The sequence below is a fragment of the Lynx rufus genome, unplaced genomic scaffold (assembly GCF_022079265.1).
Source record: "Lynx rufus isolate CCGP_SWC_20201006 ecotype Redwood Valley unplaced genomic scaffold, mLynRuf1.p SCAF_7, whole genome shotgun sequence".
NCBI lineage: Eukaryota > Metazoa > Chordata > Mammalia > Carnivora > Felidae > Lynx > Lynx rufus.
In genome coordinates, this window is record NW_025814889.1 from 92592567 (window position 1) to 92605063 (window position 12497).

At 42.8% G+C, this 12497-nt stretch overlaps 1 non-coding gene across 1 annotated transcript; it reads right to left on the reverse strand.

The window, feature by feature from the left end:
* Window positions 1–12172: 12172 nt before the first annotated feature.
* Window positions 12173–12284, reverse strand: LOC124502781 (U6 spliceosomal RNA). Its single transcript, XR_006960033.1, has one exon. It is a non-coding gene; the product is annotated as a U6 spliceosomal RNA (small nuclear RNA).
* Window positions 12285–12497: the final 213 nt, after the last annotated feature.

Below are 12497 nucleotides of genomic sequence, written 5' to 3' on the forward strand. Positions count from 1 at the left end.
GGTGGTACTTCCTGCCCAGGAATGTGGGCAGGCAGGGAAGCATGGGCAGAGGGCCAAGCTTCAACCACTTACCAACCCATGGTCTGTTTCAAACCTGGCCCACTGGGTGGATTGTGTGAGAGCCAGGGCTGATACTGGCAAATCGATGCTTCTTGCCTCTTTTCTAACTCTTTCCTCTCTCCCACCCCCTCAGGAAATGACAAAGAAGGAGAAGCTAGACCATCTGGGGCCGTGGGAAGGTCTGGCAGAGAGAAAGTACTTGACAGCGAAAGTACTTGGGAGGCCTGACTTCATCTCCTCGTATCCAGGGACTGACTGAAACAACACAGACAAGGGCCATTTATGGAAGTGAGTATAACATTGCAAGAATGTGCTTTTGGGAATTTTGACCAAAAAAATCTGCATTTTGAAGGGGATAGGGGATTTTTGTTAGGACACAGAGTCTCTCTTTGTTCCCCTGCTTCTTTGCTCACCTGCACACCAGATGCTCCTCTTGCCAATACAAGGGGAAACTGGCATTTCCTCAAATAATGCCCCAACATCCACATTTTTATGTTCAAAGCTTACCTGTCCCCCTTAAGGCTCTGTTCTTCTAATGTGAAGGCCAGCACCCTATTCTCCTACTCAGGTGACAATGTAACTGGAACATTCTAGAAGCAACACCTCCAACTTCATCTTCTAGGTCAAAGAAATGATTCCCAGTATGGACTTCCAGGCTATTGGGAGGAAAGGATGGGCCACTGGGGAGGATAGTTTGTCACCTCCAAGACATTATGGTGTTGGCAGTTGTCTACTTTGAAGACAGGCCCTGAGACCTGACTCCCAAAGCCCAACCTGCCATTTGGTTAGTTGTGGGACCTTGGAGGTTTGTTCCATCTTCTGCAAAATGGGGATAAGCTGGACCTTCCTCGCAGGGTTGGTGTGTTAAATGATAATAACTGGACCTTTCTCATAAGGTTAGGGTGACCATCAAGTGGGTTTATGGGTGTGCAAGTGCTTAGAAAAATACTAGCGCACGTTGAGCTTCAGAAATGAAGGCAATGATGATTCCGTGGAACTCACAAAGAGCCAACAATTCTCACCATTGGCTTTGCCTCTGCAGAAGTCACTTCCTTGGTTTCCCTATCTCCAACAGTGCCTCCAAACTGTTTTGGGCATGGAATTCAACTTCCATCACTTTCCTAAAACATCCTGTGGCTTTTTGCTGACTAGAGAATGAATTCCCATGAATTCATGAATCCATGAAGGCCCTTTCTAATCTGTCTTCAGCTCTGCATTATAGGAAAAAATTCAAACTGGCTAAACACGTGGGGAATGTGTCATCTCCTGTATCTTTTTTTTTTTTTTAATTTTTTTTTCAACGTTTATTTATTTTTGGGACAGAGAGAGACAGAGCATGAACGGGGGAGGGGCAGAGAGAGAGGGAGACACAGAATCGGAAACAGGCTCCAGGCTCCGAGCCATCAGCCCAGAGCCTGACGCGGGGCTCGAACTCACGGACCGCGAGATCGTGACCTGGCTGAAGTCGGACGCTTAACCGACTGCGCCACCCAGGCGCCCCTCATCTCCTGTATCTGAAAAGTCAAGGGGCAGATTGTTTCAGACATGACAGGATCCAGGTGTATAAATGTGTCGGCCTTTCTCCATGTCAGGCACTGTCCTCAGAGAGACCACAATTCCAGATTTTCCAGAAAATTCCAGATTTTCATTATTCTTTAGAGCTACTAATCTCATGGAAGGAGAATGTTTCTTTCCAAACTTCCAACAAAATTCCTGAGATTTCGCCTTGGGACATTGGATAACTTGAGTTGTGTACCCAACTCCGAAGCAATTGCTATATCCAGGGAGATAGAAGGCAGTGATTGGTCAAGTGATGATCACTCTGGCCCTGCCTTGACTCCAGGAGTAAGGTCAACTCCACTTGTTAGATACCAAGAGTAGATGGGTTCCCCCAAAGGAACCATTTACCACTAGGAAGAGAATAGAGAGTGGATATTGAGTAGGCAAAAGTAACAGATGTCCACCACAACCTACTCTTCTTGTGTCTCCTATCATTCTTTGAACACATGCTGCAATTTTCCATTTCCTGCCCTTGTACGTGATGTTTTCTTTGCTTGAAATGCCTGTCTCACACCTCTACCTATCAGAAGTTCAAAGTACATTTTAAATTATGCTTCCTTTCTGTAGCCTAGCCCTTGAAAATCATAATTTATTACCTGTATTATAGCTTTTAGCATCATCCAGCTTGTATTATATTACATTGTGTTCATGTCTTTCTTTTGTGGCTGCACCGGAAGCTTTTGAGGGGTGAAAATCATGCCTCAAAACAGATTGCACACGTGCATATTATTTGGACACCGATGAGCATCCTCCCCCACGTAAAAGGCTTGGTGTCAACTCTAAAGTACCATAATAAAGATTACGTGTTGTCATCACCATCGTTTGTCAGTACTATGTCTTCTACATTGCAATTTTCTAATAAATATTTGGTTGCATTACTAGAATACCTAATAGTTATCAGAAGTGATTTTTAGCAGTCTCAAAACTCTCCATATTCACTCCAATGCTTTCTAAGCCCAAGATTAACATTATTCAGGTGCAGAAATGCGCCTTCTTTCGAGATGCTTCAGGCATCTGGGCCAAGCAAACAGAATTATGATTTTATTACGTGTCTGCGTTTAGATTAAATTCTTTGGCATTGCTTTGGTTGTATTCCTTAGCAGACTTTTGCATTTCAATACTCTGCCTTGTAGTTGTGCACCTCAATCACACGCAAAGCTTCGAGTTTTTAAAGAGCTTTCCTAGGGCCAATGAGCGTATCTTTCCTTGCCCCTGGATGGTCTGACAGCCTATAAGGTTGCCTGGCACTAACAGGCACTGGTCCAGTGGTACCAAGGCCTGCAAGCTTGATCCAACTTGGGTGTCACTGGCTTCCCTCAGAGCTTGCAGCCCATTCACCAGCCTAGCGGGTGAGCGTTGGGTGTCGCTAGGCACAGGAAGCCTGATCCCTGGGCTACCACTCCTCCCTTGTCTTCCCTTCTTCCCCATCGTGTACACTCCTCTTCTTTCCTAAGAGATGCCCACAGTCTACCACCCTCTTGCTGCTCGGGGCCACATTTTGGGAGTGCCGTTTAAATCTCCGTTTTCTCATGATGCTTCCTCCTCATCTGTTCACAACAATTCCACTTTCTTTGCGCGGGGCGGGGGGGGGGGGAGTCAACAATCTTTTATTAAATTACTTATAGTTACTGGTCGTAACCAGCGAGTCATGGCTGTTAGTGACTTGATCACGTCAGTCCTTCCAGATCACAAATTGAATTCACGCTTTTAGTCAGACTGGCTAGAAACAACGCTCCATTCAGAGAAAAGACAAAAATGAGATGGATCGCAGACAACAAATCAGCTGTGGAAGAGGCTTGGAGATGGGCTGGCGTTGGACAGGACAGGGTGGGGTATGCATTTAGCAGCTCTGTTAAATGAGCATCTGTGATAAGAGCGAGCAAAAAATAGAGTACATCCATCAATACTCATATCAGAGCCTCACTGAAAACAGGGGTTGCTCAGTCCTCCTGGTAAGCTAATGCTACACCCTAATTTATATTTTAAGAGGTGAAAACCTAGGATCTGCTGACAAAAAATCCAGTGGGGGACAACACTTTGGGCCAGCCTGACTTTCCAGCATCTTTTTTTGCTAGTCTTAATAGCTGCCACCAATCCCATCCAAACAGGCAATTTAAAGAGTTTCTAACTTCACGTACACAGGTCTGTCCATAACTGACTTATTCATCTGTAATGCGCAGTCACTGGTTTTTGAGCATTTCTGAGCATCTACGACGGACAATCGCTGTTGGATGTTGAGGATACCAAGATGTAGCAAGTACCCTGGGAACAGCGAGGGTGGAGCAGTGAGCCGCTACGCCTGGGGGTTGGTGCATCTGAGAGGAGTATTGAAGGAAGAGGGAGTTTGCCAGACACAGAACGGGAGCAATGATGCTTTCGAAAGCGTCATATTACTTCCCTTTTGGATTCTGAGAATATGCCCAGCATAAGAAGGCAAGCATAAAGTGTGCCGAATGGGCCTAACCTTGTAGTCCCCATACTTGATGCCCCCAGAAGTGGTCTGCGAGCTCGAGGAAGTGGGGGAGGGCAGTGAGTGTATCTGGGACATGACACAGCAAGGAACAGTGTGGAGAGCCTGGAATCTGCAGAGGGAAACTAAGAAACAGTAATGGAGATTTGGCTTTTGTAAATAGAGTTTGGGGAACATTGGGGAGTAGATTATAAGGAACATAATTTAGGTCAAAACAATATGGAGGAGGATGTAAGTGAAGCAAAGGCCCTTAGACAGAGGGGTAAGGGAGATGGTCCTGGCTGATTTATCTTAAAAAAATTTTTTTAAACGTTTCTTCTTTTTTAAGAGACAGAGAGAGACAGAGCACGAGTGGGGGAGGGCAGAGAGAGAGAGGGAGACACAGAATCTGAAGCAGGCTCCAGGCTCTGGGCTCGAACCCACAAACCGTGAGATCATGACCTGAGCCGAAGTCAGACGCTTAACCAACTGAACCACCCAGACGCCTCCTGGTTGCTTTATCTTAATGAGAAAAAATATATTGGTTTCTACAAAGTGATATTAGTCAGTGGTACCCAGAGTCACAAAACCAAAAAATTCCAAATATTTAATTTTTTTTTTAACGTTTATTTGTTTTTGAGACAGGGAGAGACAGAGCATGAACAGGGGAGGGTCAGAGAGAGGGAGACACAGAATCTGAAACAGGCTCCAGGCTCTGAGCTGTCAGCACAGAGCCCGACGCAGGGCTAGACCTCACGGACGGCAAGATCATGGCCTGAGCCGAAGTCGGCCGCTTCACCGACTGAGCCACCCAGGCGCCCCATCCAAATATTTAACCATAAGAACAACGTTAGGTAAAGTTTGATGTATCAATTCAATGGAATCTTATACAGCCGTTTGGAACTGAGTTCCTGTGTAGGAACATAGAAGCTGCTTACATTTAAGCAGCACAATACAAAATGATATCTCACTCTAAGTATCCTCGGAACCATACGATGCTATACAAAAATGAAAGTGGTTGTGTTGGTTGGTATCATTATTTTTCCTTTTCACAATTTAAAAGGGAAAGATTATCTCAAAGTGATTTCTCCGAGGTTCTGTCGTTACAGAGAGTAATTGTAACCATCAATCGTTAAACACAGTCTATGTTCCAGAGAGGGTTCTGTTTCACGGATTATTGGGTTTAATCCTCATAGCAGCCCTACCAGGTGAGTATGATTATTTGCTAAAGGTCACGGAAATCTCTTGTCTAAGACCTCACAGTGAAACCCAGAACATATAGCCAGGCAACTGAACTTCAGGATCCCTGCTTTTGACCACCATGATATGCTGCTTCCCCTTAACGACAAGGTCATTTTGGCCTGAATGGCCCTGCTAGGTAAAAGGTGGCCTAATGTCATTCTGAATTCCTGCTCAGGGCAAATGATGTTATAAAAGTCACCCATTAAGAAAGTACACGCATTTGGGGTCAGCGGGCATAGCACAAGCCTGCACATTAGAAAAGCTGGATTCTCTCTTTAGTTTAACCATGGAACAGCCTGGCTAATTTGGGAAATTTCTTCGAATCTCTGCCTACAAGCAATTATTTAATCTCTCGACATACTGCTGTAGCTCCTTTTATATACAAACCCCATGTATCTAGTAACTCTTTACAGAATGGATTTTTCTCTGTTAGCTGAGCTAAAGCAATCAATTACCGAGGACAGATTTAGAACCCAACAGAGCGCTTGCTTTAGAGTCCCTGGACAAGCTCTGTTAGCATCGTTCCCCCAAACTGTCTAATCTGTGCCAAGCTAAGTTCTTGCCGTGTGGTGCAACGAATAGGTTACTAGATGCTTTAAGATGTGATCATTTGTGACAAACACAGAATCTTACACTTTGTAACCCCTTACGAGAATGTAGCGATAGTTTCATAGATGCGATTTTAATTGGTCTCGGCGTCTCCTGAAAATTCTTATGGCGAAGTCCCAACCCCCAGGATCTCAGAATGTGACCACGTTGGAGAAAGGGTCATTGCAAATATAGCCAGTTGAGATGGAGTCAGGCTGGAGTAGGGTGGGCCCCTCACGCGATATGCCTGGTGTCCTGATACAAAGGAGAAATTTGGAGACAGACCTGCGCACGTGGAGAACGCTACGCGAACATGAAGGCAGAGACCGGGGTGGTGCAGCGGAAGCCAAGGAACGCTGAGGACTGCCAGCAAGCCTCCAGAAGCTAAGAGGGAGGCTTGAACAGATTTCTCCTTCACAGCCCTCAGCAGCAAGGAACCAGCCCCTGCCCACAGCCTGATGTCGGACTTCTGGCCTCCAGAACTGTGAGACCATAGGTTTTGGTGGTTTAAGCCACTCACGTTGTGGCGCTGTGTTATGGCAGTCCTAGTCTCCAAAACTAGTCTCTGAAGACAGGTACATTATTATTCCCCCCACCTCGTGTGAGTAATAATAAACACTTAGTTCAAAAAAGGATCAAGCACTTTCTTTTTTCTTTCTTTCTTTCTTTCTTCCTTTCTTTCTTTCTTTTTCTTTTCTTTTCTTTTCTTTTCTTTTCTTTTCTTTTCTTTTCTTTTCTTTTCTTTTCTTTTCTTTTTTTTTCCTTTTTAAATTTGCACCCAAGTTAGTTAGCATGCAGTGCAATAATGATTTCAGGAGTAGAATCCAATGATTCATCCCCTATGTGTGACACCTACTGCTCAGCCCAGCAAGTGTCCTCCTTAATGCCCATCACCCATTTAGCCCGTCCCCCCACAACCCCTCCAGCAACCCTCAGTTTGTTCTCTGTATTTAAGACTCTCTTGTGTTTTGTCCCCCTCCCTGTTTTTCTATGCTTTTTGCTTCCCTTCCCTTATGTTCGTCTGTTTTGTATCTTAAATTCCACATATGAGTGACATCATATGATATCTGTCATTCTCTGACTAATTTCACTTAGCCTAGTGCCCTCTAGTTCTATCCACATAGTTGCAAAAGGCAATATTTCATTCTTTTTGATCACCTCGCATGATCTCGCACTCCATGAGTTCGAGCCCCATGTCGGGCTCTGTGCTGACAGCTCAGAGGGATTCTGTGTCTCCCTCTCTCTCTGTCCCATCTCCCACTGCTTGCACCCTGTCTCTCTCTGTCCCAAAAATAAACATTAAAAAACTTTTAAAAATTAAAAAAATAGTAAATAAATAAACTTTAAAAAGATATAGAGGTGCCTAGGTGGCTCAGTTGGTTGAGCGTCTGACTCTTGATATCATCTCGGGTTGTGATTTCATGGTCATGGTATAGAGCCTGGCATCCGGTCCTTTTGCTGGGTGTGGAGCCTGCTTGGGATTCTCTCTCTCCCTCTTTCTGTGCCCTTGCCCTACTTGTGCTCTCTCTTTCTCTGTCTGTCAAAAGAAATAAACTCAAAAAAGAAGAAATTGATCTATTAAAAAATAAAAAAATAAATAATAAACATCAGACAACAAGTAGCATGTGGAGAACAATATTAGAAAAAACACTAATGTTAACATCACCCAGCTTAAGAAATATAATATTATGGGGGCACCTGGCTGGCTCAGTCAGTGGAGTATCTGATTGTTGATCGATTGTTGAGTTTGAGCCCCATATTGGGTGTGGAGATTACTTAAAAATAAAATCTAAAGAAAAAAGAAATTTAACATTATGGATACAGTTGAAACCTCATGTGTATCTTTCCTAATGACCTTTTCTTCTTTATAACTTCACCTGCTCCCCAGAAATAACTAACTACCAGTACTATTCGGAATTTCTTATGTATCATTCTTATGCATATCTTTAGGCTTTTACTATGTATGTAGGTATTCCTAAACAATATGGTGTGGTTTAATATGTCTTTAAACTTTATATAACTGTTACTATATACATTTTTAATTTTTTTTTTTTGTTAATTTTTGAGAGAGAGAAACAGGGCACGAGTGGAGGAGGGGCAGAGAGGGAGGGAGATACAGAATATGAAGCTACTCCAGGCTCTGAGCTGTCAGCACATAGCCCAATGTGGGGCTTGAACCCACGAACCGCTAGGTCATGACCTGAGCTGAAGTCGGACACTCAACCAGCTGAGCCACAGGTGCCCCATAACTGTTATTATGTTGTATACATCTTCCGGCAACTTGCTTTTTTGTTTGACATTACATTTGTGAGCTTTTTCCATGGTAATATATTATCCCTAGTTCATTCATTTTTGCTGTAGTTTTGTATTCCATTGGATGAATATGCCAATACGTAGCTACACCTACTCTCATTTATAGACGCTTAGGATGTTTCCCATTTGCCATTACAAATAAGCCTACAGTGAATATTTTCAAGCATAAGTTGAGAAAAGTAGGAGAAACTTCCATGTATATATATTTTTGGGTCACAGGTATGTGTATACTCAGTTTTACTAGATATTGCCAAATTGCTCTCCACAGAGTCATGCCCACTGTGTAGGACAGTTCCAGTGGCTCCAGATTAACTTTTGATATAAGTGTACATCATCCTCGCCAAATTAATAGCTGTGAAATGATATTTCATTACAGTTTTAATTTGCATGTGCCCACTTACTAATTATATGCTTCTTGGCCATTCAGGTGTCTTATTCTGTGAATTGCCTCTCTTTGCATATTAATTTTCATTTATTTTTTTCTATTGACTTATCTTTTTCTCATTGATTTCATGAAGTTCTTTATTAGTTCCCAATACTATACTAGTAATCTTTTTTCCATTATTTGCTTTATAACTCTCTTCCTGAGGACTGGGGCTTTTCTTACCTCTTTTTGGAGGTTTCTTTGCAGAGAAGTTATAAATTATAATGTAATCAAATTTATCTACATTTGAAAGACTTATTTATTTTTAAATTGAAGTCTAATTACCATGCAGTATTATATCAGTTTCAGGTGCACAGTATAAAGATTCAACAATTCTATGCACTTTTCAGTGCTCATCAGTTCAAGAGGACTCTTAATGCCCTTTTTCTTCACCCATTCTGCTACCCACCTCCCTTTTGACAACCACCAGTTTGTTTTCTGTATTTAAGAGTCTGGTTTTTGTCTCTTTTTTCTTTATTTGTTCACTCGCTTTGTTGCTTAAACTCCACATATGGGCGAAATTATATTGTATTCGTCTTTATCTGATTTATTTCACTCAGCATTATACCCTCTGGATCCATCCAAGTTGTTGCAAATGTCAAGATCTCATTATTTTTTTATGGCTGAGTAATATTCCATTGCATATATATACACACTACATTATCTTTATCCATCCATCTATGAATGAATACTTGGGTTGCTTCCATATCTTGACTCTGGGAAGTAATGCTGCAATAAACGTAGGGGGTGCATATATCATTTCAAATTAGTGTTTTTATTTTCTTTGTGTAAATAGTAGTGGAATTACTGGACCACATGGTAATTCTATTTTTAATTTTTTGAGAAACCTGCGTACTGTTTTCCACAGTGGCTGCACCAGTTTGTATTCCCACCAACAGTGCACGAGGGTTCCTTTGCCTCCATATCCTCTCCAGCACTTGTTATTTCTTATGTTCTTGATTTTGGCCATTCTGACGGGTGTAAAGTGATATCTCATTGTGAAGTTATAAATTGAAATGCAACCAAATTTATATACATTTTTATTATGGTTTGTACATTTTGGGTGTTAAGAAGTCTTTCTCAACACTCAAACTACAGAGATATTTTCTTCTAAGAGTTCTAAAGCATGTTTTTTTACACTTAGATCTTTAATATACTTGGAATTGATTTTTGAGTGTGATGTGAAGTAAGGATCCATTTTTCCCTATTGAATAGCCTATTGTCATAGTGCCATTTGTTGAAAAGTCTATCATTTTCCCCATAGAGAATCTTTGATGCCTCCTCTGTCATGGTATTTTAAGATCATGTGAGTTTCTTTTGGATCATAATACGGTCTAATTATTCTCTTTATTGCTACACCAATATCATACTGAATTCGTTCCTATAGCTTTATAATAAGTTGACTTCTGGTATGGTAGGTTAATTGCATTGATGGGCATGATCAATGGCCTCTCTGTATTTCTATCCTTACAATACAACTTTGCAGGTCATTGCATCAATAAGTTGACTATTTCTCCACCCTTTGATCCGGGACTGGACTTACTACTTGCTTTGGCCTGGGAAATGTGGTGGAAGTGACAGTGTGCCAAACTGAGGCCTTCAGAGACCTTGTACGCTTCCATTCCTCTTTGGGACTTTTGCCTTCACTATAGGAATAAGCTCAAGCTAGTGTGCCAAAGGATGAGAGAACACGTGGTACAGGGTGGAGTCGATCCAAGCTAAGACCAGCTTAGACCAGCCAGTGCCCAGCCAATTCACCAGCTGCCCTTATGAATGAGCCTAAGCCAAATAGCCGAGCTTGGCTTAGATCACCAGAATGGCACAACTGACCCATGAACTTGTGAGCCAAAACGAATGCTTATTGCGTTCTGCCCCTGAGGTTTATAGCCGTGGGTTCCACAACATAATAATGCAAAAAGATAACTGACGTGTAGGGCAAGTCTCCTATCTTGTTCTGTTATTTAAAACCATCTAAGTTGATCATAGCCTTATGTGCTTCTCCGTATAGATTTTAAAATTGGTGTCAAATTCCGTGGCTCGGTTTAACCTTTTTATATATAACTCAAGTTCTAGGACAGTATCCTTTGCAACAGAGAGCCCTTTCCAAACTTTCCCCTTAGATTATCCCCCAAAGTGAAGCTAAGTAAATCATTTGTTACTCCATTTCTGATAAATTGTTAAATTATTTGTATTTGCTTTATCGTATTATAATATCATTATCATAAGATGGTAATTCTGTTGCCGGGGCAACCAAATGTGATATATGAGCTTGTTGCTTTAATTGAAACCTTAACTCTCTTTGGCTACATTCCATAGGCTTTCTTGGCTCCCTTCATTCCTGAGGTTGAAAGAATGGAAGCTATTCCACAATTCTGTTAGCATCTTACGTTTTATATCTGTTCCCACCTCCACACTTATTAGCATATATATCATTCTCCAAATTTACTATCTTAACTAATTTCATTTCTACTATTTGTCTCTGATAGCTCCTCCCATTCAGTGTAATAATACACGATATTTATTCAACATTTTTTTTTTAATTTTTTTAACATTTATTTATTTTTGAGACAGAGAGAGACAGAGCATGAACAGGGGAGGAGCAGAGAGAGAGGGAGACACAGAATCCGAAACAGGCTCCAGGCTCTGAGCTGTCAGCACAGAGCCTGACGCGGGGCTCGAACTCACGGACCTTGAGATCATGACCTGAGCTGAAGTCGGACGCTCAACCGACCAAGCCACCCAGGCGCCCCTATTCAACATATATTTAATGATCACCTACCATGAGCCTGGCACTGGAGTTCCAGCAGTGAATGAGACAGATACAGCCTGGACCCTTCCAGAGTTTATCAAGTTAAGGAGGCAGGAGTATAATGGATTAGCACGTGAATATTTAACCAGCATGGTAAGTGCCATGAAAAATAAGTACAGGCCGACAGGTGGGGGCCTGATCTAATTTGGATCAGTGACCATTTTTGTGAGGAATAAAATTTAAGCTAGGACTGAGAAATAACTTGGAGTTATCCAGAGACGGAAACGGCACAGAAGTCCTAGGCACAATGCATGATAGAGCCTTGAGGTCTCAGGGAAGGAGGCCAGGGTAGCCGAAGACTAGCATGTAAGAGTGACAGGAGCTTGAGATGAATCCGGAGAAGTGGGCGGGGGCAAAAATCACAGTGGGCCTCACAGGGTACTTGTACCATCTATTCAGAAATCAGGTTATAAAGGTCTGAAATGGTGCAGTCGTCCAAGAGGAGTTCATTTCACCCCATAGCCCATGGTCATGTACAGAACAAACAGTTTTAGAGATGCACGGTGCGTTCCTTGTCCTCCGCGTATGTATCCCAGGCCATCTCGGGGCTGGAACCATGCCGCTTCCCTGCTGAAATGGATGCAAGACTCCCTCCATCCCCTCACGGGTTTCTCTGGTGCTGTACCCACACCAGCGAGATCAGAAATCAAGCCTAGAGGCTTGGCTTAGCACCCTTCCCTCCAGGGACCTCCGCAGGTAGCACGTCCTTCGAGACCATCCTCACGGGAACTATTTCGGATGTGGAAGCTTCACGAACTCGCGTGTCGTCCTTGCACAGGGGCCCTGCTGTCCTAGCTGCATCGTTCCAATTGTAGTATATGTGCTGCCGAAGTGAGCACGTCCCTGGAACGTTAGGTACTGCAATAGCGCCGGACCCAAGTGCACAACCAGCAGATCCCTGACTTGAGAGCCCGTGACGGGTGCAACAGTAGACGACACGTCCTTACATGCAGATCACTTAATCAAGGATCAGGTCTGGGAAAGACTTCGTTTTACTCTTCCCAGCGTCTCTGTTTGCTTCTTGTCACTCTTGGTATCCTCAGGCTTATTTT